The 27,222-nt window shown below is 39.4% G+C and overlaps 1 protein-coding gene across 5 annotated transcripts in view; it reads left to right on the top strand.

The window, feature by feature from the left end:
- The first annotated feature begins 1,949 nt into the window (after positions 1–1,949).
- LOC6505218 (zwei Ig domain protein zig-8) overlaps positions 1,950–27,222 on the top strand; it is a 174,792-nt gene continuing 149,519 nt past the window's right edge. For 4 of the 5 annotated variants that reach the window (XM_032451947.2, XM_032451946.2, XM_044717397.1 and 1 more), the window contains exons 1-2: positions 1,951–2,723; positions 4,760–4,852. The gene's annotated coding sequence lies outside the window, so the exon portion shown is untranslated. Of the gene's footprint in view, positions 2,724–4,759; positions 4,853–27,222 lie in introns of all 5 variants that reach the window. The other variant, XM_044717396.1, reaches the window with a different exon arrangement.

The following is a 27,222-nucleotide window of genomic DNA, read 5'->3' as shown; positions in this document are numbered from 1 at the left end:
ACTCGATAAGTGGCAAGTTGTTGGGAAGGATTCTTAGAAAGGATTATCAAGGACATGCCTGTCAAGGATATCGATGCAACTGAAGGACAAAGATAACTGCAGAAAACGATTCCTTTTTTTTTGGCAAAAAATACTTGCAACAACCTACTCTACACCTGCATGCAACAGTGTGGCAGCTTCACTTTTTGGCTGGCTGAGTGCAATTTTTTAATGACAACTTTTTGAGAGGGGGGGAGGGGGAGGGTGGCTAGCTGGCCGAAAATCAACTTGATGCTGCTCGACGATGCGCGAAGCTGGGGAACTAAGTGCAAAGAGCTTAGGACTTGCAACTGCAACAGCAGCAGCAGCAGCAACAGCAGCAGCAGCAACATCTCGAAGGAAAACCGTTCAAGTGAGCAGCCATAAGAGAGACACCACCCACCCCCCCTTGCCGAGTGGCAAGTCAGACCAAAAAGTAAAGCAAAGTCAGCAAAGTGCAATGTGCAACAGGACAAAAAAAAAAAAATTATAGAAGAAGAAGAGGCAGCAAGAGCAACAGAAACGTGCAACGTGAAATTAGAGGAAACGAGAGGAGTGACACACTGGCCGACTTTGAGGTGAGGATATACGGCCGTAAAGGGTAAACCGTAATCTGTATTATTATCTACGGGTGGATGGTAGGGAGAGGGGGGTAGCTACAGGATATGGGGAGTGCCAGGAAGCCGGGGGAGGCAAGGATCTTAATTTCCATGCACTTGCTTTCATGATGGCGGGGTGCGTGTGTAATTTATTTGTGGCGCGAATTTTTCCTTGAACTTGCCTCAACAACAACAACAACAACTACAAAAAAAAACAACAATAAAAAAAAATTACAATAAAAAAAAATAAGGATAACAAAACAACAACCACAAACAGCATCATTAGCAAGCAACAGCAGCCAGAAGGCACGAAGCCTACATCTTCATCATCATCATAAGGATCATCATCGTCCTCGGAGGCGACGCCTTCGTCCTTCGTTTGGCAGCCACTTGCAGCAGTGCGAGCCTTTCGGCCACGACTGTCGCTCGTCGAACACCCACGACTCCGCCCGACTCCCGCACCAATGGCATCCACAAGGATGCCACTCCACTCCACAAAAAAGGGGCAACGTCAGCTCTGACGCGACTGGGGTTCGACTCCCAGCAGCGTAGGTGGAGCTCGGGGATTTCTTATCTTTTTTTTTTTAGGGAGTGATAATGGGTATTAGGTCTCTAAGGACTAAAAGGATATAGGTAGCTAGGGCTCTTTTTTATCGGTATAGTGATATAATTAAATAATTATATTTTTTTTTAATTTTTAAGGACTTTTAAGTCTCAAAGTTATACAATTTCCAACTAGAACTTAAGGATATAGTTTCTCTATTTTATTTTTTCTTTAAAATTAAATTCAAAGTCTTCAAAACTAAAAACAAATATTAAAAGTCTCAAAATATAATAATAGTTTAGTAAAATAATTTTACATTTATATTTTTTTAGTTAAGTTTAGTTATTTTAGGCTTAAAGTTATAAAATTTCTAACTTGAAATTTGAGATATAGTTTCTTTATTTTATTTTTTTGTTTCAAATTAAATACAAAGTCTTAAAAACTAAAAAACAAATATCAAAAATCTTAAAATATAATAATAATAAATAATTATTTGAAATATGGGATCCTATTTGGGGCTGCTCATCTCCATTGGCAATATCATCCACAAATGGAGTCCACTGGCTCCCCTTTGGCGTCGGCGCACTGCTCGCACTCCCGCACGCGCCCACACGAATACCGTTAGCCGAGAGCCTCGTTTAAAGGGGGGGGGGAGGGGGCGAGGGAGACAGAACGACCTGCCAAAGGTGCATGTCCGTGCCGAGCCGATGGCGTCTAAGGGTGTATGTGTGTTTGTGGAACAGAAACGATATGGAACTCGTCGGGACTTAACGGAACTTAAAGGACACGAGTCATTGGCCGAGTTTCGAGTGTTCGGCGTTCAGTTTCGTTTAGGTTATCGAACGTAGCGGTTCGTAGACGCGCGTATTCCGCCAATTCTACTGTTATTTTTCGATTCGATACGATTCGGATCGCCTCGCAACTCGCAACTCGCAAATCGCAGCTCACAAATCGCAATTCGCAAATCGCAGGTCGCATCTCGTGTCTTGTGTCTCGAAGCTGCCACAGTGCCACATTGAGAGTGGTCAGTGGCGTTCAAAAAGAGCGGTTTACGGCGCAACGCTTAACGGTTTATTTGTGGGGGAGTTAACGGCATAACGACTTTACTCCCAAAGACGATTTTTTTACAATTTCAAAAATAAATAAAAATTAAATTAAATTAAAAAATAAATAATTTAAAAAAAAAATACTAAAAATTACTAGTTTGAAAACCCAAAAAACAAAAAGAAAAAACAAATCGTGTCGCGAAACGCCCGCGTGCCGTCGCCAATTGTGGAGTGTTTTGTTTTTTTTTTTCGTTTTCACGTGCTTAAGAGTGTGTTTGTTTTTTTTGTCGTGCGTTTTTTTAATTGACGGGCCAGGGAGCAACCACAACAACAACAACAACAACAACCTGAAAACCTGAAAGAAAAAAAAAATACAAAGAAAAAAGAAGAAGGATAAAGCTCCAAAACCCAAAAAATCCAATGCAAAAGTGAAATGTAAACAATGAGAAAGTGCAGTCAGTGGAAAGTGTAGCATACTGTTCGGGGCCTGTCCCAATAATTCCAAAACACCAGCCAGTAAGTGTCCATTTTACAGTTATGGCTGTATGGATGTATGAGTGTGTATGTGGCAGTGTGTGCGAGTGTGCCAGTGTGTGTGTGTGTGTTTGGAAGAATTGTTGCCAAAAATTTAATTCAAAAAAAGGTCTTTTCTTTAGACTCAGGCTGTTTTGCTGGAAAAGGATTTTGTTTTTAATTTTTAAATAAATTTCAGAAATATTTTTAACAGTTTGTTAAAAAAAAAAGTAAAAAATAATGTAAAAAAATGTCCAAGTTTCTAAGTTTATTGAAAACTTGACAAAAAATGTCTAAAAATTTTGGAGAAATTTGAAAAAAAATTGTTGGTAGAAATGTGAAAACAAAGAAAGAAGACAGATATAATTTTTTATAAAGTTTTTAAATAGTTATATAATTAATAGTTTTTATTTTAAGATTTTCTTAGATTCTTCTGTCAAAAATAAACATTTTTAAATGAAATTAAATTTAATACTTAAATGCCTCAATTATTTTTAATATTTAATATTTATTGAATTAAAATAAAAAAAAACCTACATAATATTTAATAATATTGTGAATTATTCGAAATGTACCTTTATTATTAAAAAGTCAAATAGAAAAATATCATTTCATTCAATAATCATTTGAATTTAATTTGAATTTTATAAAATTTCTAAATATTTTCCTAAAAACTTTTAACATTTTTCCAACTCTCAATTATAAAAACAAATTAAAAACAAAAGTAAAATATTATCCTTTTTGTTTTTAATGAAAAAAAAGCAGAAAGATCAAGAAACTACAATTATCCTTTCAGTCATTTCTGGAACTTGTTATTTGAAAATGTTACTCACATTTAGAAACTTGCATGGCAAACTTATTCCTGAAATAATTCAATGTCCTGAAATAAAAGGATCTAAGAAATGGCAAGCATCCACACCTGAGCCAGTGCAGCAAAGTAGAAATTTCAAGTCCTGGCCATGTCCTGGCGCCTAAAAGGACCAAAAAAAAAAAATAAAAAAAAGGAAAATGTTTAAAGAAAATGCGAACTTTCACTCAATTTATTCGAACTTTTCTCGCTTGCCTGTCGATTTCTTTCTTTTTTTTTTCTACCAGACGGTAGGTAGGTCCTTTTTTTTATCATTTTTGTTGTTGTTGTTGTTGGTTGGCAAAAATCGAATCAAGGATAGAAGGAGTAAGAGGCTCCAGGGGGGATAGCAGGATAAAATAAAAATAAAAAAATATATGTATAAAGAAAAATGCGATAATTTAATCTGGTTAAAGCTACGAAAGGAGGCTCGAACTCCTTGGCGAGTCCTTGGCAGCGACTTTAGTCCTGTATTCCCAGGAGCGGCAGGAGCTAGCTGAGTTGCAGAGACTTTTGGTCGCGTCTAAGCAAATTAAAAACTTTGTGCTCCCGGGCCAGGATCTGGCAGGATCTGGTGCTAGTCCTGGTCCTGTTCCATGTCCTGTCTCCTGCTTCTCCCTTTTTTTTTCCGCCTTGTATCCTGTATCCTGTATCCAGTGTCCTGTGTGTATATTGTATATGCATAAATTCTGTTTATGCCAAAAATCCAGTCGGCAATAAAGTCCGCCCCGCCTTCAATTTTTGGGCAATAAAAAGTGCCGAAATGTGAAATAAATGCGAAGCAGCTGACGGATCTGAATCCGAATTGAGTGCAAATAGGTGGGATATGGTATGTCCTGAGACCATGTCCTCGATACGATTCGAGTGGCCATAAAAGCAGCGCCTAGGATGGAAATCGAGCGACAGGATACACCCGAAGCTTATAAATATGCGCGACTTTATGGCCCCCGGAGAAGTGTTATGTGCGAAAATGTTCTTGTCCTTTTTTCTCTCTTTTTTTTTTATAAAAAAAACAGCTATGTATGTGTGTGTGTATGGGTGGGTGAAGAGCCTATGACACCTGGTTATCCTTATGCTCGAGCAGGATAACAGAAGCAGCAGCTGGCATTACTGATTAAAGTGCCAAGAACACACACACATACACCCTCTCTGTATCCTGGCTTTCTTGTCTCTCTTATTTTTTTATTCGCAGGAGTAGAAAGTCAAAAACTCAAAAACTCAAACTCGAAAGTTTTGTGAGGACTAGCACCAGCCACCCACCTGTGCGAAAGGCGCTAAGTAGCAGGTAAGTGCGGCAATAAAAATAAATGGCAATCGCGAGCCTCGCATCACACTTTTTCGCACATTTTATTGGAATCCTGGAATCCCCCCACCCCCTACACGAAACCCGAGTACTCACAACAGAACACTGAACTCTGTACTCCTGAACACTAAAACCAAGAAACACGAACAAGGACATGAACCTGAAACTTCAACTGAAACTCAAAATCCAATTGGGGATTTTTCAACAGGGAGTGACAGGAGGGTAGTATAGAAGGTAGGTAGGTCCTGGGATATCTGGGATAAAATATCCTGCAATAGTAATGATGGAATTTATAAGCCGGTTTAAAGTTCCAGAAAAAATAATAAATTTCAGATAGATAGCTTTAAAAAAGGACTCTGGCCTAGTCCTTAATCGTGCCAAGTCCCTCCTAATTACTAAGTGAACTCTATGAATAGAATATATAATTGGCTTTCAATCCAACTAGGAGTCTATTAAAAAATCAATCAAGTGTCCAGTGGAGAGGTCCTGCGAAAGGATATCCTCACTCACTCAACTATTCAGCGGAAGTATGGTGGTATAATGGTGGTGGTGCCTTGTGGCATGCTTGAATTTTTCATACTTACTTACGTGTGGACATCTCCCTCACTGCCACATTCATTTATTTCGATTCCCAGCCACTTGAAGGGCCTAGCCAGTGGGTTCTATATATAGGCATGCTTCACTGTCGCTCTCGACTGTACTGTACTGTACTGGACTGGACTGGACTGGACTGGACTGACTAACTGAGGGAGTGCCTGTCTCCCGGGGAAACGTTCTGTGCCACGCTTACAAATGCCATAAAATAAACGGAAACAAGTTCTGAGAGGGGAATACGAACTTTAGATACTCTAAGATAGGTCCTTCTTGTCTGCTAAAGTGCGATAGACTTGTCTAGACTTGGAATATGTAAGGGCATGTGCTAGAAATGCTTATAAATAACAATTAAAATAAAATAAACAAGTTCTTATGTACTTTATATACCCTAACATATGTCATTCTAACTATTAAAGGCAGAAAGGCTACTTTAGAACAAGTTAGAACAGAAGTAAAAGTTATACGGAAGAAAATAATTTAATATATACCCTAATATACAATATATCCAATATATAATATAATAATAGAGAAATAGTCACCTAGACTACTCTAGACACTGTATGACATCTAAGAACATGTTAATAAATTTTAGAACAAACTAGGAAATGCTCACAAATGTCTTAGAAAATAAGTTAACAAGGTCTTACGTACTTGATATACCCTAAGAGATAATATTCTTACCTTTCAAAGTCAGAAATAGGGAGCTAAACTCGCTTAGACATTTTGACTTAGACTTGTTAGAAAATGATTGAAAATTTTTATAAATAAAGGGAAAAGGTTCTTCGGGAGAAAATAACCTAATATATACTCTAATATGCTCTAAGGGATGCATCTAATACCCTTTTCAAATGAGAAATAGAGAGCTAGATTGTTCCAGACACTCTGAAACTAGCTAAAACCTGTTAAAAACAAGCTAAAACAAGTAAGAACCTACTACCCTACATCCTAACCATGAATTTAGAACCAGAATTCCCTCCAATTCGTAATACCCTTAGCAAGGATATAAAAAAAAGCCCATTTCCTCCTCTAAACGAGTGGGTTACGAGCTGGCAACTCCGTCGCGTCCGCCAGAGGCCAGGCCATATGGGCAGCAACCCCAGCGCCATGACCTTTGTCCCTCCCCCCCCGGCCACTTATTTGCATTGTAATGCGAGTTGGGAGCCGCGAGCCGGGAGCGGGGAGTGGGGAGCGGGGAGCGGTGATCACTCATGGCAGGTGTCGACAGTGGCACAAGTGCGCCAGAGGGGCGGTGTGGCGGGTGGCCCACTAAACAATGATTTTAATCGCAACAGAACGCACATTTATTTTCGGCAGGACTCGGGCCTTGTTATGAGCCATGATTGTTCCAGATTAGTGGCCTGTTTAAGGACATATTAAGGGTCAAGGATATTAGAGAGGTTCTTGTTTAATTTCAAACCTGTAGCTACTACTCTCTTGTGCTAATCTGGCAGTCCATCATCCTGAAGGATCCTGTCCTGGCCAGATATCCGCCGTATATCACTTTAGTAAATAGTACGATGCCAGGACACTCGCCATTCGCCATTCGCTATTCGTTCCATTCAAGCATCTCATTTTGTGATGCAATCCCTTTCCGTTTTCCGCTTTCCTTTCGCTTTTCCCATTTTCCCTCCGATTTCCCCGCGAATTTAGCATTTATCCTGACCGGAAAAAACCGCGAGGACAACGGGAAAAGCAATAAACTTGTTTGTATTTGTATTGCACTTATGCGCTGATTGCTTTTCAGCGCAATTTGCTTTTAAGTGATTCTTAGTAGAGACCATCCCTCTACTACCATCCCTATTCACCTGTCTCCTAGTCGCCAGGACTCTAGGACTCTAGAAGTCTCCTCCTTGCATTTCGGTTAGTTAAAGCGCAGCTCATCAGTGTCCTTTTGCCTCAGCTCCACCCTGATATCCAGCTCATTACAGGACGAACGCCGTTTCCAAGACAAGAAAGGGAGGAAAAAAGGACAAGCCATTGAATCACCTTCTATTCCACACATCCTGGCACTCTGGCGCTGTTTGCCAACGCCTCCTGTACTTGGTCCTGCACACACATTCCACCTCCATGTCCTGGAGTACACTTTGAGAAACGAAGGAGCTGCAATATCGACAGGACATTAGTACTTAATCCTTAATAAATATTACTTATTTTTAAGAAAGACATCCTTGGCATTATTTCCAGTGCAGGTGTAGGTCTTGTCCTGGTCATATCCGTATCCTGGCCCGTGTCCTTGTCGGCTTCCCATGTCCCTGTCCGTGTTCGCTTCGCTTGTTCATTTTCAATTTCAGTTTACAGAATAGAAAATTTCAGAGTTCTTGCTCTGTTTGTGCTTTCCATTTTATTTCATCTTCATTTTCATTTGAACGACTTTGGTAGCGATGGCACTGACCCCGCCCCCAGGCCACTCCCGCCCTCTCTCGGTTGGGTGTTCGAGTACATTGGTGTTTGGCCAAAACGAGGGGTGTTGTTGTCGCAACTCCTCGACTGTGACTGCACTTGAGTAATTGTTTATTTTTGCTTAAATATGTTATAATTACTTTGGGGGTCTAAAAAATGTATATACTTGGGGCAAGAGAGGTCTTGAGATACATAAGTTCAAAATAAGTGTTGGAAAATGTTATATAGAGTAAGCTTAAAAATGCCTTATCGATATTTTCACGATCGTGTATCGCTATTCCCATCGTGTTTCTCTCATTTCTAAAGGCATGGCAAGATAAGTGTTAGAAAATGTTAGAATAAGCTTCAAAATACTCTTTCGATATTGTCACGATCGATTATCGATATTAAGAGCCTACCATCTCTAAGGATAAATATGGCTGCCATTAATGGCGGCATCTCCCTAAAAACCGTGTATTCTCCCATCATTCTTCCGTTGTTCCAATTTCCATTACTTTTTAAATTTATTTCTTCTATTTTTTATTTTATTTCAAGATAGTTTTAAGATAAGTGTTGGAAAACAATATTATGTTGGAGTAAGTTTAAAAATACTTGATCGATATTGTCACGATCGCTTATCGATACTAGCAGTCTTCCATCTCTAAAGACAAACATGGCTGCCATTAATGGCGTCTTTTAATGGCGGCCATGATTTCTGCCATCATCTTTCCGTTTCCCCGACTGCCATTACTTTTTTAATCTATTTCTTAAATGATTATTTTTTCTTAAATTTCTTATTGATTATTTTTGCTCTCTTTCTGAAATGCCTCTCAAAAATGTAAACCATTTTCAGTCAATAAATTTATTTCGTTAAAGCTTTATTTATTTGTATTTTTTTTTTAAATCGAAATGCTTTGGTCAATGGCAGTGTTGCAAAGTACTTTTTGTGGGAAATATGCTGATAATCCGATTCCAGTAGTCCACAAAAAATGCAACTCTCGGCAAATTGCATGAAACAGATAATAGAAAGGCACTCTGGCAGGCCATTTTTGGTCCATAATACCAAAATATTCCAAGCCTTGACCCTATTTTGTTATTTTTTTGTGGAATGGCACTCGTGATTGGAATCAAAATCAGTGATATTTTAATAATTTGCAACAATCGCCCACTCGGTTGGCCGTGTTGCATAGTTTATAATGTTATTTGAAGCCGGGGCCTAATCTGTTGCCTGCCCACATCCTTTTGGCCACATTGTTGTTTTAATTCGTTTTTAAGGGGGGGTGAATGGATGGATGGATGGGTTGAAAGAAGGATAAAGAGGAGGATTGCAGGGAGGATAGGGCTTACACTCCCGCAAAAGTATGCAACAGAAATTGTTGCCATTGTTGCCATGCTGCGAATTCAATAAACGAGAAACGAGAAACGAGAAATGAGAAACGCAAACGAGGCACAGACACAGACGAGAAACGAAACTGAACGAAGAAATGTAAAGGCCAACAAACGAGAGCAACATTTCAACCATTCCAAATTGCCATTCTCAGCACCATTCCCTGGTGCTTTCCTTCCTTTCATCCTGCCTCTCATCCAGCAGATCCTTCCCATCCCATCCCATCCCCTTTCTGACTTTTCTGTTTTCGTTTCGCAGATCCTGCGCCCAGTTATCCCAGCTGCATTTTTGTTTATTGTCATTTGAGTTCTGTGTGCTGCGGAGGCTGTTTAGTAGGAGGCTGCCGAGCGAAGGAATGCCGGGCGAGCATCGAGGACTTGCCATTCCTTGCTGCATTATCCTTTTATTATATTGCCGGCATTAACGTTTCCGTTTGTGGCTGCCACATGGAGGCAGCTTCGACCTCCTTAATTCCTTTTATATATTTTTTTTTTATTTTAAATAATATTAAATAATAATTACTTTTTTTTTTCAAAGTGCAATATGTAGTTTGGTCCTGAGCTCTGGCGATAAGCTCCTTGATCCTTGGCCCTCATTTGGTTATTCTTAACTGATTTCTGTGTGTTATTTTTAAAAAGGAATTCCAACAATTGCACACGCAATCCGGCCTTTAAATTATAAATAAGGCCACGCAACAAGGACTGGGACTGGGACTGGGCCTGGAACTGGGAGTGTGGGAGGTAGACTGGCCGCAGGACGATTGTCCTTTGGGCCAACTCAGCTGGAGTCTGGGTTAAGTGCGGCATTAACAATCAATTACAAGCATTACGAGCCGTAAAACTGACGCATTGACCAAATACCGACTCCTCATGTCCTCCCAAAAAGGACGAAAAGGATGGCATTACTCACACACATACACATACATATTATATATATGTATACACAATGTATGTATGTGTGTATGTGAACTGAAAATGGCATTCGCTGTGAATAATGTTGCGTGCAAAGTAAACTCAACGGAAAATGGAGAAAAAAACAAAAAAAAAAAAAAGAAAAGCGGTCTCAGCGGTGTCTGAGTTACGGTTTGTTGGCTCCTCTCCTCGTATAATAAGCTAAGGGATATGGTTTTCTTAAACGAGCCAGGCCAGTCTGCAGTCTGCCATCTCGCGTATTTATGCAGTTCCCCAGATCAGATACTTTTTTAACTCAATAATACATATGTATCAAATATTGAGGAAGGAATTAAGGACAAGGCACTCCTTCTCCTATAACCTATAATTTTAATTCAATTATTTGTCTCTCAGTTTGGCAAAGAAATTTAATTAACTTTCTTGTCTCTTTCTTGTTCATTAGCTGATGACACTTTTAATCATATCCTTTGAAGTGCATTTTTTAAACAAACAGAGTCCTCCTTTTTTTTTTATCAGACCCCATTCTAACATCCTTTTGTCCTGCTTGTTATTTTTATTTTTATTTTTTTATTTCTATTTTTGGTAGCACTTGAGCGACAAAACAAACGATACAAATAAATTTTATTTTGCGGTCAAGTTATACACGCACACGGCAGTAACTCACTTTGGAGAAACACAGATACATCTACAGATACATCTACAGATACAGATACATCTGTAGATACACAGATACAGATACAGATACGTGTAGAGATTCTGAGGGAGAGAAGCAGCCAGCCAGCCAGCCATCAAGCCATCAAGCAAATGCCAGACGCATTGTGCACAGATTTATGCCGACTGTTTTTCCAGCAACTCCTGGCCCTCTAACTCCCTCTACTCCCTCTACTCCCACTCCCTGTTGGCCATAAAAAATGAGTTGCTGTTGGTCGTCAGCTGCTCGCCCTGGGCAGCCTTTAATGGCCATTGTTATGGCCGTTATGCTGATTATAAGCCCCTCCACTACACCCCCCCCTCTGGCTAAAGCAAACAAGTTAACTGCATAGAAGCGTGTAAGCCTCTGACATTTTTTGGGTTTTTTTTTTTTGTTTAGAGGAAATAGAAATACAAAAAGAAAAAAAAAAAGAGGATAACCCGAAATGGAAATAAAAAATTTACTAAATTTGAATTTTCCAACTGCAGCGAAAGGTGTAAAGCCTGATGAGGGTTAAGCGGTGACCGAGTTTGGGTGTTTTTGGGTGGATAGCACTGAGAGAAATTGGTATTGGATGGGGGTTTTCTTAAATTGGAAGGACTATAATAGGTCTAGTTCTATTTCTGGAGAGTATAGACTTGTTTGGACATGTTCTATTAGTGTGACCATGTCTGCAAAGTTTGTTACTACTGAGAGAAAATAGGGGGGAGCTCTATATCTTGTATAACTTGGTCTTAGATAAAGAATTCTTCAATTCAGAATAACTATAATAACTCTAGACTTGTTTAGAAATGTTCTTTAAGTGTGACCGTATGTGCATAGGTGGTAACTACTAAGAGAAATGATGGAGGAAGACCTATAACTCACATAACTTTGTCTAAGATTAAGAATTTTTGAATTAAAAGTAACTAAAATAGCTTTAATTCCATTTCTGGGAAGTCTAGACTACTTCAGACATGTTTAAACCTATTTAGACATGTTCTCACAGTGTGACCATGTCAGCAAAGTTTGTCACTACTGAGAGAAATAATGGAAAGAGATCTATAACTTGCATGACTTGGTTTTAGATGAAGAATTTTTCAATTAAGATAAACTATAATAACTCTTATTCCACCTTTGGCATGTCTAGATTGGTTCAGACATGTTTAAACCCGTTTAGACATGTTCTAACAGTGTGACCATGTCTGCAAAAGATCTATAACTTACATAACTTGCTCAAAGATGAGGGATTTCTTGGATCAGAATAGCCTAAATAGCTCTAGTTCCATTTCTGGCTAGTCTGGACTTCATCAGACATGTTTGAACTTGTTCAGTTATCCTCTCAGTGTGACCGTGTGTGCATAGTTGGTCACTGTATCTGTATCTGTACCTGTTCCTGTACCTGTATCTGTATCTGTGTGCTGTGCCAGCGGAAATGTTTCTGCCGTGTACGCTGTCGGAGCAGAAACCCCAAAAAAAAGGGGGCTGGACAGGGGCCGGGGCCAGAAGATTAAAAAACTGTGTATATAAACAACATTTCATTGGGCATCCCCCCCTATAGCTCAACCCCCCGCTCCGCTTATATTATACCCCCTTTTGCGGTGCAGAGCCGACCACCCCTTCCGGTCGCTTTATATTGAAATATTTCTGCGGCCATGCAACTTTAATTCGCAGCTGGAACGAAAAGCTGAAGCCAAAAGCCTCTTGCCACTTGCCCCATGTGTGCTAATTGGTGGCGCCACTAGTGGAGGGGGAGGGGCGGCAGTCGGAGGGGAGGTTGCAACAAGAAACCAAAGACTCTGATTAATTATTAAAAAAGATAAAGAGACCCGCTGCTTCAGAGTTGACAGTTTGGAAGCTATTATCTATTATAGATATTTCAGAATTACATCGAATAGTTACTTTTTTTTTGTAAATAATATGATTTAATTGAGCGTGGCTTAGTTAAAGCATCTAACTAAAAAAATAAACACTTAATCGCATGTACAATTGCTGAAAAAAATGAAGTTTTTTGGTTTGAAATTAAAATGCAAACAAAGACTGGCAATTGAAGTGTTTTTTTTTTTTTTTATTAAATCGAAATGCAAACAAAGCAAACAAATTCACAAAAAACTAGTTGCTTGTTGGACAGGGTTGCCAAGTCTGTTTATGATTCTGATCTTCTGGAATTAATGGCCAAAGACACACCTTTTCTGTTTTTCGGGGAGGTGGAGAGGCTTAATTTTTGAAAGTTACGGAAGGTTTTGTTTATTTACGGCGTGCTTGTCCGCCTCTCATGCGGTTACCGGACAGGCGGACAAGCGGACAAGCGGACAAGCGGACAAGCGGACAGGCGGACAGGAGTTGGGCCAGGGTTGCCAAAAGCTTTGTGGTTGGCTTTCTCGGTGGAGGCTGGAGGTTGTTGGAAGCCACAGCTGGGCGAGCAAGTGAATCAGGAATCAGACAGAGGACCAGGAACAGGACAAGGAACAGGACACAAGAGTAAGGTCGAGAAACCCGGGAAACCGAGCCAACCGGAAGTGCTGCATTGCGTCGACTTCCGGCCTGCTTGCCTCGAATACCTCCCCATGCCACTTCCCCCTACCACTTCCAATTCCAATCCAGAGATCCCCAGATCCCCCCCAAGTTCCATTTTCATTTCATTTCTTAGAGCCTTGAGAGCTAGGACCCTCCGTCCGTCTCGGGGCTTCTGTTTTCAGTTCATTTAACATGCCATTTGTTGGGCGATGCCAAAATGGATTTATTGTTGTAGTTGCTGCATAAATCATGGCGCTTTTCACGCACTTTTCCACACGAACCGAAGGCAGCTCTAGCAGCCCTGGGTCTCTAGCTTCTTTGTCTCAGTTTTTTTTGTCTCTGGCTCAGAGCTCTGGTTGAGTTCAGTTTGGGGTTATAATGAAAATGTCGTCTGGAGGGGATCTGACTTAATATTAACTGATTTCTTGGGCCGGACACGGACCGATTGAATCTTAATCCCACGGGAGGGGACTAGGGATAGTTAATAGTTTAGTTAAAGAGCAAAAAAGTGGAAAAAATACCAGTTCTTGGAAGGGTCGGACTTTGGGGATTACCTACTTCACTGCCTATCCTGCAGTTTTAGTTTTCTTACATAAGATAGTTCACAGTTTAGTTACTAACTAACTATATAGGTAGTGGATAGAAGTATAGATGCTGCTGCAGTTTTAATTTTTTTAATATTAGATTTTACTTAAAAATATGAAAAAAATACTAGTTCCTAGGGGCTCCTAAGTTTTCTTACTTAAGATGGTTAATAGTTCAGTTAAAAAAAATCTAAAAAAGAATAGTTTCTAAGTAAATAGATAAATAAATAGTATATAGATAGTTTAGTCTAAAAAAAGCAAAAAATACTAGTTTTTTAGGGGGAATAAATACTAGCTAAGTAGGGGGTCGAACCCAAAGACTTACTTACCTTACTTTACTAACTATTGTTACCTTACTAACTGGTTTTCTTACTTAAGATACATAATATTATAGTTTAGTTAAAAAATAAATAAAAAATACTAGTTTCTAGGGGGAATAAATACTAGATTAGTAGGGGGTGGAACTAAAGGACTTACTTATTTTAGTTTTATTTACTGCAGTTTAGTTCTTAACTAACTATATAGATAGTTAATAGCTTGTACTGTTGCCTGTTTGTTTTTCTTACTCAGGATAGTTAATAATATAGTTATAAAATAAAAAAAAGAAAAAAAAATACTCTTTCTTGGGAGAGTCGAACCCAGAGTCTCACTTACCTAACTAACTAGTTCCACTGTCATTCTGGTTTCTTTATTCCAATTGAGTTTTAATCTAATGGGAAGGGGACTTAAGATTAGGAGTTTAGTTTAAAAAAAAAAAACAAAAAAAATTAAAAATAGTTCCCCTGTAGTTGCTGAGCCACAGCTCTTGAGTTGTGCTCCTCCGGCAGTGTCCTGGCCCCTCCCCACCCCATCTGGCCCAGCCCTTTGCCGATCAATCTCGACAGGCTTTTGTCAGTCGCCAGAATCGCAAAAATCATTGGCTTAAAATCCCCATTAGGGGGTAAACAGAGCTCAGAGCATGCAATTCGCTTCCGTAAAAGGGTCGAGGGGGTCGGGGAATGCAAATTGCTTTCGAAATAATTGCACTGACAAGAGAGGAGGGGGGGGGGGGGGTGGGGGTGGTCTGGTTGGGAATGAGAATCAAAATCAGAATCAGATTTGGGGCTAGTCAGCTGCCAAAATGCACAAATATTTGTTGGCCATTTTTCCTCATTTTTTGGCCAAAAGGATGTATTCGAAGGGGATGTATTTAGGCCAAGAGTTTTGTTAAAAATAATAGCTAGAAATTCTTAATATTTTTAATTTATTTCAGCTTCTAATTAAGCTTTAAAAGTATTTAATTTGAAGATTAAATTTAAATAAACAAACTAATTTGAAATATTGCATGTCTCAGATGGCGTGATTTTTTGCAACAACTTTATAATCCCCTAAACTCCCCACTTTATTTTATTTAAAACACTTAATATATATGACCTTTTAGGTGATAAATCTTTATTTTATTTCCAGCATAAAACTCTTTTTAAAAGTTTCTAATTTTTTAATCAAAAATATTTCAGTTATAAGCCATGACATTATTTTTTTCTTTTTTTTTGAAATCAAGTCAAGTGAAAGTCACGGAATCCGGAAAGCGCAGTAGAGTGGGGGGATGAGGGGCAGGTTCAGAATGCAAAGTGACCACTTGGGCCACGCCCCCTCTGGCCAAAACGCCTTCAACAATTTAGCAGGTGCATTGGTCTGCCGGTCTGCCGGTCTGCCGGACGAAGGCCCACCGAAAGTGGCGCTGTTGATGATGCCGGGTGACGTTGCCCAAACTTTCTGACACTTTAAAAACTTTGCCCACACACACACACACACACGGGGTGTATGTATATGTATATAGTATATCCTTGCACATCCTTACATATCCTTACACCCACACTTTGCCCCAAAACGTGGCACATATTTGGAAAGCCTGGTTTTGAAAGTTACGTTAAATGGTTTTAAAGGTTTTTGTTTTGGTTTTTGAGGTTGAGCTGGCCGGGTTGTCAGGGCTAAAAGAGCTACCAGGGTTGTCAGGATTGTCAGGATTGTCAGGATCCTTGCCTCCCCTGGCTATTGAAATTTTTGCCCTAAAGGTCCTGGAATTAGTCATTGCCTCCACAACTGCTCCTCTAGCTGGCTTTTTAGTTGAACATTTTTGTGAATTACATCCTTGCATCCTGACATGTCCTGTCCCGGGCATTTGTCAATATCCTTGTTTATATATTTTTTTGCAACCATCTAATGAGTCAAGAGCCTGCAACTGACTGAGAGATCCTGCTGTGTCCTTCGCACTTAAGAATTTTAAGCAAACATATTTTATTCTGTTTTCCGGTTGGTTCCTTGGCCTTACTTTGATTAATGAATCCTTCGAGAAACTGCATGCACCAGGCTGCTCTGGACAGGACTCATTAGGGTCCTTCTGGTCAGTCTTTTCCTCCCAAAAGTGTCGCAAAAAAATACAATTTTATTCTCATATTTGTCTCATTTTTGTTGTGGCAGTGGCGGCATAATGAAAAGCAATAACATTTTTATAATATTGGGCGTTATGGTTATCCTAATGGGCAGGACCAAAGGACCTGCCCGGAGCTGTCGTTTTGTTTGAACATCACTCAAATATTTGCCTCAATGATTCGTTTCATTATTCCCCCTGTATTGTTCTCTTTTTTGTCAATTTTTTATCAAAAAAATGAAGGAAAAATCTGCAAATGAATCGCTCTATTATGGTTGTCCTGTGATGTCCTGTCGGGACACAAACACACTCACCCTCACACTTACACACACACATCGGATGACAGAAGAGAACAGCAACTACAAACGATGTCATTTTTTTATCGACTGTCATTTATTTATTATTTATTTGATATGTATTTTTATTTTTATACATTTTTTTGTTTTTTTTTTTTTTTTTCATTCGCTGATTCGCCTAACAGCCTTATCCTGTCCATCTCTCAATTTTTTGTTGGATATTTTGTTTGTTTGTTTGTTGGCTGTTTGAATTTATGCTCAATAATTTAATAGGACATCAGTTTTATGGCCTTGCTGCGGCATTCGCTTGGAAGGGGTTCCAAAAGGGGGGGGTTGTCTCTTCGGTTGTCCACCAAAAAATAAAAAAAATAACAAAAAATAAACTCCCAGTCCTCCCCCCCCCTACGCACTAGCATCAAATTTTATGACTGAGAGGCGATGCCAATTTGCGAAACGCAATCAAACAAACAAAAAAAATAAATAAAGGAGCCTGGCAGGGAGTGCTATGTGAGCTCGGCAAGTTGTAAAATTCCGTAATTTACTTGATTGCCACGGCAACCCGGGCCACCTGTCGTCTGTCGTCTGCTGGGAGGTCCTTCTCGTCCTTCTCGTCCTTCCTCTCCCCACAATGGCACATAATCAACGGAATCGCGCCTATTAAAATTGTGAATGAAGGCCCATTACGGCCTCAGGAACCAGGAACCAGGAACCAGGAAGACTATCCATCCAGATGATCGCTTCGATTGCATTTCATCTCCTGCATGTCCTGTCAAGGATCACCCCCAAAATCTAGTGGAAGAGTGGGTGGGGCACTCTTTCTGGCCCTTCTGGCAATAAACTCGAGTAATTGCAAATGTTATTTGTTGGCGCCTTCTCGCATCACTCATACGCCCCGTTTTTGTTATTTTTTTTTTGGTGCTTAAAGGGAGGTCCTGATTACAAACACATAAACATTTAACTCAATTTGCATTTTCATAGGCGGTTCTGAAAGCCAGCAAACAAATACAAGAAATGAGCCGAAACTGAAACAAAAACAGGAGCAGCAGGAGTCACAAAGTAGACGAACCTGAGAGTTGAAAAAGGACAAAAGGACAAGAAGGTCGGGAAGACTGGAACGGAAACGGAAGCGGGTGCTTGCATTAGCGGAAGTTGTCTTACAAGCGACAGGCGGCGGGCCGTATTTTGTATCCATCCTGGAGGGAGGAGGACTTGTGGGCCGGGAATATTACGAAAATACTCCACGAAATGAGAGAAAAACAGTAGAACCAAAAAACAAACACACACTCACAAAATGCTCATGAGCATTTAACGGCTCACCTCCTCGCGCGGTTGATTTGGCAGCCTCGTCCTGTCGTTCCTTAGAGTCCTTGCCAGGCAACCGCCCACCCACCCACTGTCTCCCCCCGACTGTCATATTCATAACAACATTTAAACATGCGCGCAATTCGAAACGCACTTTGGCCCACAAAAGCCCAAAGACAATGGCTTCGGGTATATTGGGTTTCTCATTATCCTTGGATGGAAGGAGGAAGAAGAGGTCATGAAGTCCTGGAAGGAGTATTAGTAGTTGGAGTTGAGAGAAGAAACTATTGATAGATGCTTGTACTTGAAGGGAAAGTGGGAAGTATTACATTTATTTTAGATTTTAGACAGCAAGTTTTATGATTGATCTTTTGTAGTATTTATTTAGTTATTTTTATTATTTTATTATAAGTGCTTTAGAAGAAGGATGTGTAGTTCTAGTTGTGGGGGGAAACTATTAATACCCGGTAAAATTAATACTTAAAAGGAACTAGAGCAGGTAGGACTATAAAGAGGTTCTAAAGTATTCGAAGTAGTTTAAATAGTTAGAGTTCAGAGAAGAGACTATAAATAGCCGGTACTTGTATGGAAATTGTAAATTATTATATTTATTTTTAGATTTTAGGTATCAAGTTCATGTTTTATACCTATTTTATATCTATTTTATACCTATTATAGAAGTTATATTTAAGAGAAAAACTAGTAATACCCGGTACTTCAAAGAAACTAGAGAAGGTAGGTCTAAGAAGAGGTTTTTAAGTCTTAGGAAAATGAATATTTGGAGTTAATTTTAATTTTTGTTTTAAATATTTATAATATATAATTTAAGAAATAATTGTAGAAATCATAGTTATAGCTTAGGAAGAATGTGAATAGTTATAGTTGTTAGAAGAAACTATTAATACCCGGTACTTTTAAGGAAATATATAAATTTATTAGAGAATTAGTAAGAAATATTACAAATAATTAAATGAAAAATACTCCATAAACATATCTGATATTAGTATTCTGAGTTGTGTTATTAGAATATTAAGTAATTACTTAGATATTTATATCAGAGATACTCTATCTGCTATTGGTATTAGGAGTGGTATTATTAGTATATTAAGTAACTAAAAGAAACTCTTTAAACCGGTCTGATACAAAGAAGACTATAAAAACCCGATAATTCCAGTCTAATTACAGAAAACACTCATAATTCCCTTATTAAAAATTTCATTTAAATAATTTAGTAATTAAATTTAGCAACTAATAAGTACAAATTAGAGAAGAAAACTAATATTCCACAATATAATAGAAACTTTTAAGCCAAAACTAGTATTTTTCCCAGTAATTAAGTACTTTTGTGGGCAACAAGGATTACTTCCGGTGGCTAGTTCTGGTTTAATGAAAGTTTTAACTTTCTCCACTCCACTTTCTCCACTGAACTGAACTTCTCTTCCAAAATGAACAACTTTTCCTCAAAAATAAATCAAGTTACTCAGTAATGGTATCACATATTCGATCATCTAATTGCCGAAGCATTTCATTTCTCTTGTTTTTTGTGTAAAAAGTTTACTTATTTCGGTGTTGCTCGACATTGTCTCTGGGTTGCCTTTGACACGTGCGTCTCAGCGGTGCTGGCAGGTCCTTCTGGGCCTCCTGCTCCTGCCTCCTGCCTCCTGCCTACCGCCTGCCAGGACCCTTATTTATGATGTTCATTTGCAGAGCTTAGCATAACTGCCGCGAGTAGGGGGCGAGGAAAGCTTCTCATAATTCAGAGCAGGCCAAGGGGGGGTGCCTCTGTCATCTATGTTTAGGGGGAGGACCAGGACCAGGTACTATAAAAAGAAGTTACAATGCCACTCGCGGCATTGCGGAAGTGTGAGGACTCCAAGGGGTTCTCTTCTCTGTTCTGGCCGTAAACAAAAGCAAATTGTCGCTGCCTGTCCTCGTTCTGTCATCGCCCTCTAAATTATGTCACGTAATTAAGCTGCATTGATGTGATAGTCCTGCCTCCAAGTGCTTTAATGCAATGGCTTTTAATTAAAAGCGAAAATATCAACAAAAATCATTCAAATATGGGCTGTAGAGGATCTCCTTTTTGGGCAAAAATCGGCTATCTCACTTCGGAAATGTTTCCAATTCATTGCCTCCTAAACCAAAATGTTGATTCATAAACAATAACAGCAAGGCTGGGAATTGCCAGAAATTTTCATTAAATTTTTCGCCGAAGCAAAGAGAGAGTTTTTGGGCCAAAAAAACAAAAAAAAAAAAAAAAAACAAAACAAACCACAAATTGTCGGGCCGGCCAGAGAGTACAAATTGTTATACAAAATGGCCAATTAAACTGCCAATCGCCGCGAGTGTCGCGGGTCAGGGGTCAGGCAATGGGGCTCTGGCGCTAAAAGCCAAGCCCAAATTCTAATTCCAATTGCATTTAATGCACAGGCAAGGCAGAGCAAACAAACGCGGGCCCAGCTAACAAACAAACAAACAATCAAAACAACAAACAAAAAAAAGGAATTAAAATTGAAATAGATAGAAAAATAGAAATAGGAATAGAAATAGAAACAGAAATAGTAATAGAACTGAGAGAGAACAAAAAGCTGACAAATAAATAAATAGGAGGATGAATAATAAATAATTTAAATTAAAGAATATGAAAATGAATGAAAATGCCTGAAAATGACATCAAAGATGGCTCTGAAAGCTCTGAAAATAAGTATTTTGTAGAAGACAGAGTGACCAGATCAACAAATGATAAAGTGTGGCCATATTAATCAGACATTTGATAGGCATCACTGTTCTATAACTTTTTTGATTTACTTCCCAGCCCTTCACAATCACTTTCACTTTTCAAAATCAAATGGTCTTTGCGTGACGAGTTGATTTCTTAAATGGTTAATTTTTTTTTAATACGTTGTTTTGGGTTTCTTTTTTTTTATTGCCTTGTCTGCAGCAGTGTGGCAGTGTGGCAGTGAGACCCCCTCCTTCCCCCATTATTTATAGACTCGCGTTCAAACCCTGGCAAGCAGCAATCGACCTCTTCCGGCTGATTTTATTCCCATTAATTATGTTCTATTTTCGTTTGGCGTTTCGATTATTTATAATGCCAGGCGTCGTCGTCTGCTAGAAATGTTTGGACACGAGTTCCATAACCCTGGCACACTGGGGGTTATGGTGTGATCCGAAAACGAGGTCGTCCACGAAGGGTTATCTATTGATTTTGGGTTGGATTTTCAGGCGGTTTTGGGGTCTACAAAAAATAAATAAATAAATAAATGGTGAAAGAGAAAAGCCAGATACGTAAAAATAGTAAGGCGGACAATTAACGGACAGGCGGACAAACGGACAGTCGGACAGACGAATCTAAAAATATACACGGATGAACTTTTGGACTCATTTCCCAGCTCCAGATCCCAGATCCAGACAAAGCTGCTAACTAATTTCTGCACTCTGCTTACTGCGGAGCGTAAACTAAACATTGAAATTAGTTTCGAAATTTGTTCTGGAGAAAGCAGGGAAAGCAGACACTGAAACACTCACTCACACACACACACACACACACACGTAAACACCGGAAGCAGCAGTTCTGTGCTGACTTTCTTCTCCGCATGCCGTTTCCGGTTCGGAGATGAGTTCTGTTCCTGTGATGAGTGGGAATTTTAGTCGTCGGTGTACAGCTGAGTCAACAGCGAAGATACCAACGTGGAGTGCACTCCTCTTAGTGATGGACCACTGACTATCGAAAATATCGCACTCTCTTGCGATAAATGGGAGATTGTTTATAAGGTTAGTAGTTAGTGGAGCAAAGAGGGAATAATGCGAGGGTTGTATTACTTCATCTGCTTCTCTTTTCTCTGCTCTTGATATTCTGAAACTAAAGATAGGCCACTGACTATCGAAGTAATCGGTAATATCGATAAATATTGTATTATCGAAAGAGTATAGTTAGTAGTAGAATAGTTAGTAGCATTTCTTCTAGCATATAGTAGCATTAGTATTCCCTTTAACAATGTCTAGATCTTTTGTAATTAGAGATAGACCAATGACTATCGAAAGTATCGGAAATTATCGTTATTCATACTAAATGTTTTTTGATAAATTTTGGATTATAGAAAGCGAATAGTTAGTAGTATGAGGAATATATACATTCTTCTCTAAGGATGCTGTCTTTTGGAAGACCTACTAGATCTCCTGAAACTAGAGATGGACCACTGACTATCGGAAGTTCTTTTCGATAATCTTTTCGATACATGTTAGTTTTTTTAAAAGATTATAGTTGGTAGAATATATTTTAATGAATATATGTATTTTCTCGTTCAGAAGATCCTGTGTTCCTTCTTCCACCCTTCCAACAACTCTAGATCCTTTGAAACTAGAGATGGACTACTATCTCTACTATGGATTGTCTAAATTATCGAAATTTTCGATAAATTGTAGATTTTCAAAAGAGTATAGTTGGTGTCTTGGAGAATATATACATTTTTCTCGCAATGGAAGCAGGAGATGCAGTGCCTTATCTATCTATCTATCTCTTCCCTTTCAACAACTCTAGATCCTCTGAAACTAGAGATGAGTCACTGACTATCGAAAATATCGAACTTTATCAAGATTTCTTTAACATTTAATTGATAAATTTTAGATTTAATTAAGAGAATGGTTATTATCTTGAAGAATATGCATATCTTTCTCTCCAAAGGAGGTAGTGCCTCACCTACCTCACCTCCCTTTGAACATCCCTAGATCCCCTAAAACCCCTAAAACAACCCAAAGCCCTGAACCCTGAACCATCCCTTCATAACTACCCCTTCCGCCCCATTGCCTCCGCTGGGCAGTCGGCATTGTATTTTGATTGTAGCTCTTTTGCTATTTCAGCTTCAGCTTCAGCTTCAGCTCCGTTCTTATTTCACAGCTGCATATTTTATTAAATTTGTTTCCTTTTTTTCTCATTTCTTTCTCTGGGACAGCAAAGATAAACGCATTTTGTATATGTATGTGTGCATGTGCGGGCGTTATTTAAATAAAAAATGTTTTAATTCCATTTTAATTTCCATATTTCTATTCGTTTGCTTAAAAAAATGTTTTCGTTGCTGATTTGAAAGTTTTGGACCATGGGGCATGGGGTATGGGGTATGGATGGGTAGGAAGTCCTTCCTAAGAACCTCCCCTCTGAATGAGAAAAAAAAAAATGTGAAAATAAATCGAAGGAGGGAAGAAGGACCTCCACCTCCCACCTGAGCGAGAATGCCCTGCAGCTGTTTATTTGTCAGACTCTAAATGATTTTTAATAGCGCAATTGAAAGAGTCGCCAAGTCGACGCAACTCAAGTCACAGCCGGGGGCAAAAAAATGCAGGAGAACAGAGCTCGATTTTGGGGATAAGGATGACACATTGGAATACCCATTATCTCTTAGAAATTAGAGGAAAAATAACAATATTTATTAATAATTTATAGATCTACTAGCGGGTATTTATAGTTGAGACATTGGCTTGAGGAGCATCGAGTTAATGGATATCTATTGTCGATACAACTCAATTAAAAAGGCTGGCTCCCTCGGCACTCGCCTTCGCCTTCTGCTGTTTGCCCTTGAATATGAAATGGAAAACTCAATGGCGCTGGCAAACAAGCCAGCAAACAAACAACACAAGCCAGTTCTACAGAGGGGTGGCTACCCCAGAGGCGGAGGAGGCAGAGGAGGTGGAAGCAACAACAGCAGACAGGACACACCTCAGGGTTGTCAGGTAGTCAGGTAGCCCCGTCGTTGTCGTCGCCACCGACATTGTAGTTGTCGTTGTCGTTGTCGGTGTCGGTGTCGGTGTCGTTGTCGTTTGTCGCTGTTCGCATTGTTTTTGGCTCCAAGTGGCTGACTTCTTAAAGGACCTTCCATCTTCCCCCATCTCAGCTCCAGATCCAGCTACAGCTCCAGCCCAATCGAGCTCAGTCATGAGCTTAAAATGCTTCCAGCTAAAAAGACATAACACCTCGCCCTGCCCCCTACCTTCCTTCTGCCCTTCCAGCCAAGAGACATCGATAAGATGAAGCTCCAGGGATAACGAAGGGATGTTCAACAAAAAAAAAAAAAAATATATAATCGAAACGGCGATGCCTTCACACTGTTTGCAGTGCCGACACTTCGTCTCGATTATTTATTATTAACAGAGATACTTAACGCTCTATTGGGGCGTTCGCTTCTCAATCGCCTTAAAGGTGGGTCTCTAAGTGGTTTTATTTAAAAGCAATTGTTGAGAAAATAATAACACACTTTTCATCAAGTTTTGAGGCAGATTAAAGGGGAATTGACTCACAATTCTTTCAGGGTATAACTTTTGAGAATCGGTTTAAAATGGGTTATATGCGTTGTATCCCTTAGGGCTACAAGGGTTCAGGAGAAAAATTCAAAGAAAATTCTTAAAATTTTCCTTGAAAAGGTTTAAGCGCAGATTGAAAGAAAATCGATCTGCGATTCTTTTGGGGTATTCCTTTCAAGGATCGGATACAAATTGGCTGAAATATGGACTTTGAAGTGCGGCATATGGGCGGTACCCACACTTTTTAGATTTCTGGAAGGGCTCCCATGCCAAAAATTGAGAAAAAATTGAACAAATTTAACGTGAAGAGGTTTTAATACAGTTTGAAAGTAAATTGATCTGGAATTCGTAGAAGGTATTCCTTTTATAGATCGGATCAAAATTGGCTCAAATATGGACTTTGAAGTGGGTCTTATGGGCGGTAAAGTTACTTTTCAGATCCTTGGAAGGGTAAAAATATAATAAAAATCTCCAAAATTTTTCATGAAAATGTTTAAATGCAGTTTGATAGTAAATTGATCTGGAATTCTTTTAAGCTATCACTTTCAAGGATCGGATCACAATTGGCTGAGATATGGACTTCGTAGATGGATCTTTTAGATCGTATTCTTAGTACCGCCATTCCCCAAGTCGAAAATAGAAAATAAATCTTAAAAAATAGACCTTGAGAAGATTTTAATGCAAACTTATGAAAAATAGATCCACAATCCTTTAAAGGTAGTCCTCTCAAAAATCTGATGCAAATAGCCAAAGATCTGGACATCCTAGTAGGCCCTTTGAGTAGCACCCTACTGGCTTCCTAGTACTTAGCTTCCAAAGGAGTTTATATTACTTTGTGTCTTTAAACCTCTGATTCCTGATTGACTTGGCTCTGGCCTGAATGATATCAGTATTCCGATACTTATCGAGGCATTGAAGTGTGTTCTCTGCTGAGGGATTGGTCTAAGCCGAGTCTCAGTCAGGGTCTTATCAATTTTGCATTTTGGTGCGTTGCGGAGCACTTAGTCATCGCTTTCCCGTTCGGTAAACAGCACATACGCGAACAGCACATTTCCCCAACATTTTCCCACCATTTGGAGCATTTTCATACCATTTTCATACCATTTCCATCCATCCGCGGGCACTTTTCCGCACTCTAATGAGCTTTGATGAGCGATGTGCGGAGTGGAAGGAGGCGATGTGATTGGAAGGACGGACGGGCCTACCCGTCGGATGAGTGATGAATTTCGATTGATTGTGCTGTGCATATTTATGGTGGGGAGGGGGGGGGGGGGTGGATGGGTATGAAAATTAAATCTACGCGTAAACAGCGGAGATACAAAAAATAAAAAATAAAAAATTACCAAACAGAACAAGGACGACTGGAAATTGACATTCGGGATTAAGACGCATCGCGACAATCAGCACAAATGAAATTTACTTTCGTTCCATTTATCGGCTAGACAAAGACAACAATAATGATATACTCTATCTCTCTCTTGTATTGGCGGAGCAGATGGCTTGATTGATTGATGGATGATTGGCAAGCATGATTGATGTCTCGGCCCAGGCGCTATTTGATTGACAAGTCGCGTGGCTCAAAAGTATCTAGTTAGAATCGAAGACTACCATCTACTACTATCTATGGCCCATTGGAAGTCTGTTGTCTAGACGAATAAGCCTGGCTAACATACCAGAAGGGGTATGTATAAGATGGTAGGTAGCCAAGTGCTTCGGCAAAAGCCAAACAAATAAGTCTACAGCCTCGTAAGCCACGGCGACAAACAGACTTGGCTGAGGCAAAGAGGCAGGCTTAGAGGCCTCGGCACGTGAGAAGGCGGCAAGTTGGCAGCTAACGGGGCCAGTTAGCCCTGGTAACTGGCATCTGATATGTCTTCCCAAGACATTGGCCATTTGAGTCTGCACGAAATCGGATACTAAGCGCCAGAGTTTAAGACATGAAGGGGGCTGGGTTTTATGGTAACTATCAGGTGGCCAGGAAATGCTCAAATTGTTAACAATTTGGGGGAGTAAGGGGTCTGTTTTCTTCAAGTATTATATTGTTTGGTTAGGGAGAGAGTGATCTAGAGGTTAGTGTGACCAGATGATTCATAGGCTAGAAAATAATTAGAAAAAAGAGTCTGATGATAATATCTAAGAGACAGTTGAAGGACAGGGCTAAGAAGTCTCAAATTGTTAACAATTTGGAGACTATGAAGTCTTCTTTACAAACTTTCTTCACTAGTAAGTAAGTGATCTATATTAGTGTGACCAGGCTTGAAAGAAATTAAAGAAAATACTGACAAGACTTGAAAGAAAGAAGGACTATCTAAAGGACAGTGGGTAGACAAACTGACAGGGACAAGAAGCCTCTAATTTGTTGGCAATTTAGAGACTATAGAGTGTCTCTTCTTATAAAGATTTAAGAGAATGTGTGACCAGATGCATATGTGTAATAAAAATACTTGAAAGAAAGACAGACAAGACTAGCTAACGGACAAAGGGACAAAGATCCTGAAGTTTTTAACAGTTTACAGAATTCAGAGTCTTCTTTTCTAAGTTTTTATTCATTAGTTAGTACTAAAATGTTAAGATTAGTGTGACCAGATGTATATATATATCAGAAACACTAGAAAGACTGACAAGACTAATTAACGGATAAACGGACAAAGATCCTGTATATGTCAGGAACTTAGAGACTAAAGAGTCTTATTTCCAAAGTTTTCATTAAATAGTTTGTGTTAAGATGCTAAGATTAGTGTGGCCAGATGATCATAAACAATAAAAATACTAGAAAGAAGGAAGAAAAAGACCTAATACGGACAGTTGGCGGACAAACGGACAGGACTCTAGGCCTAGGACTCTGGAAACCCCAACTTATTCACTTTCTGAGGCTTGTATTTATAAATTCTCCTTAAAAAAGCCTCCGGCCCAGGTTATTAGCCATCACATTATATTATTTTTCAGCCAATTGATCTGCTAAGCTGCCTTTCCCAACCACACTCCGTTCGAATTACGTTCCTAGTCGG

This window comes from Drosophila ananassae, chromosome XR (assembly GCF_017639315.1).
Source record: "Drosophila ananassae strain 14024-0371.13 chromosome XR, ASM1763931v2, whole genome shotgun sequence".
NCBI classification, from domain to species: domain Eukaryota; kingdom Metazoa; phylum Arthropoda; class Insecta; order Diptera; family Drosophilidae; genus Drosophila; species Drosophila ananassae.
This window is presented reverse-complemented; position numbering and strand designations above follow the sequence as displayed.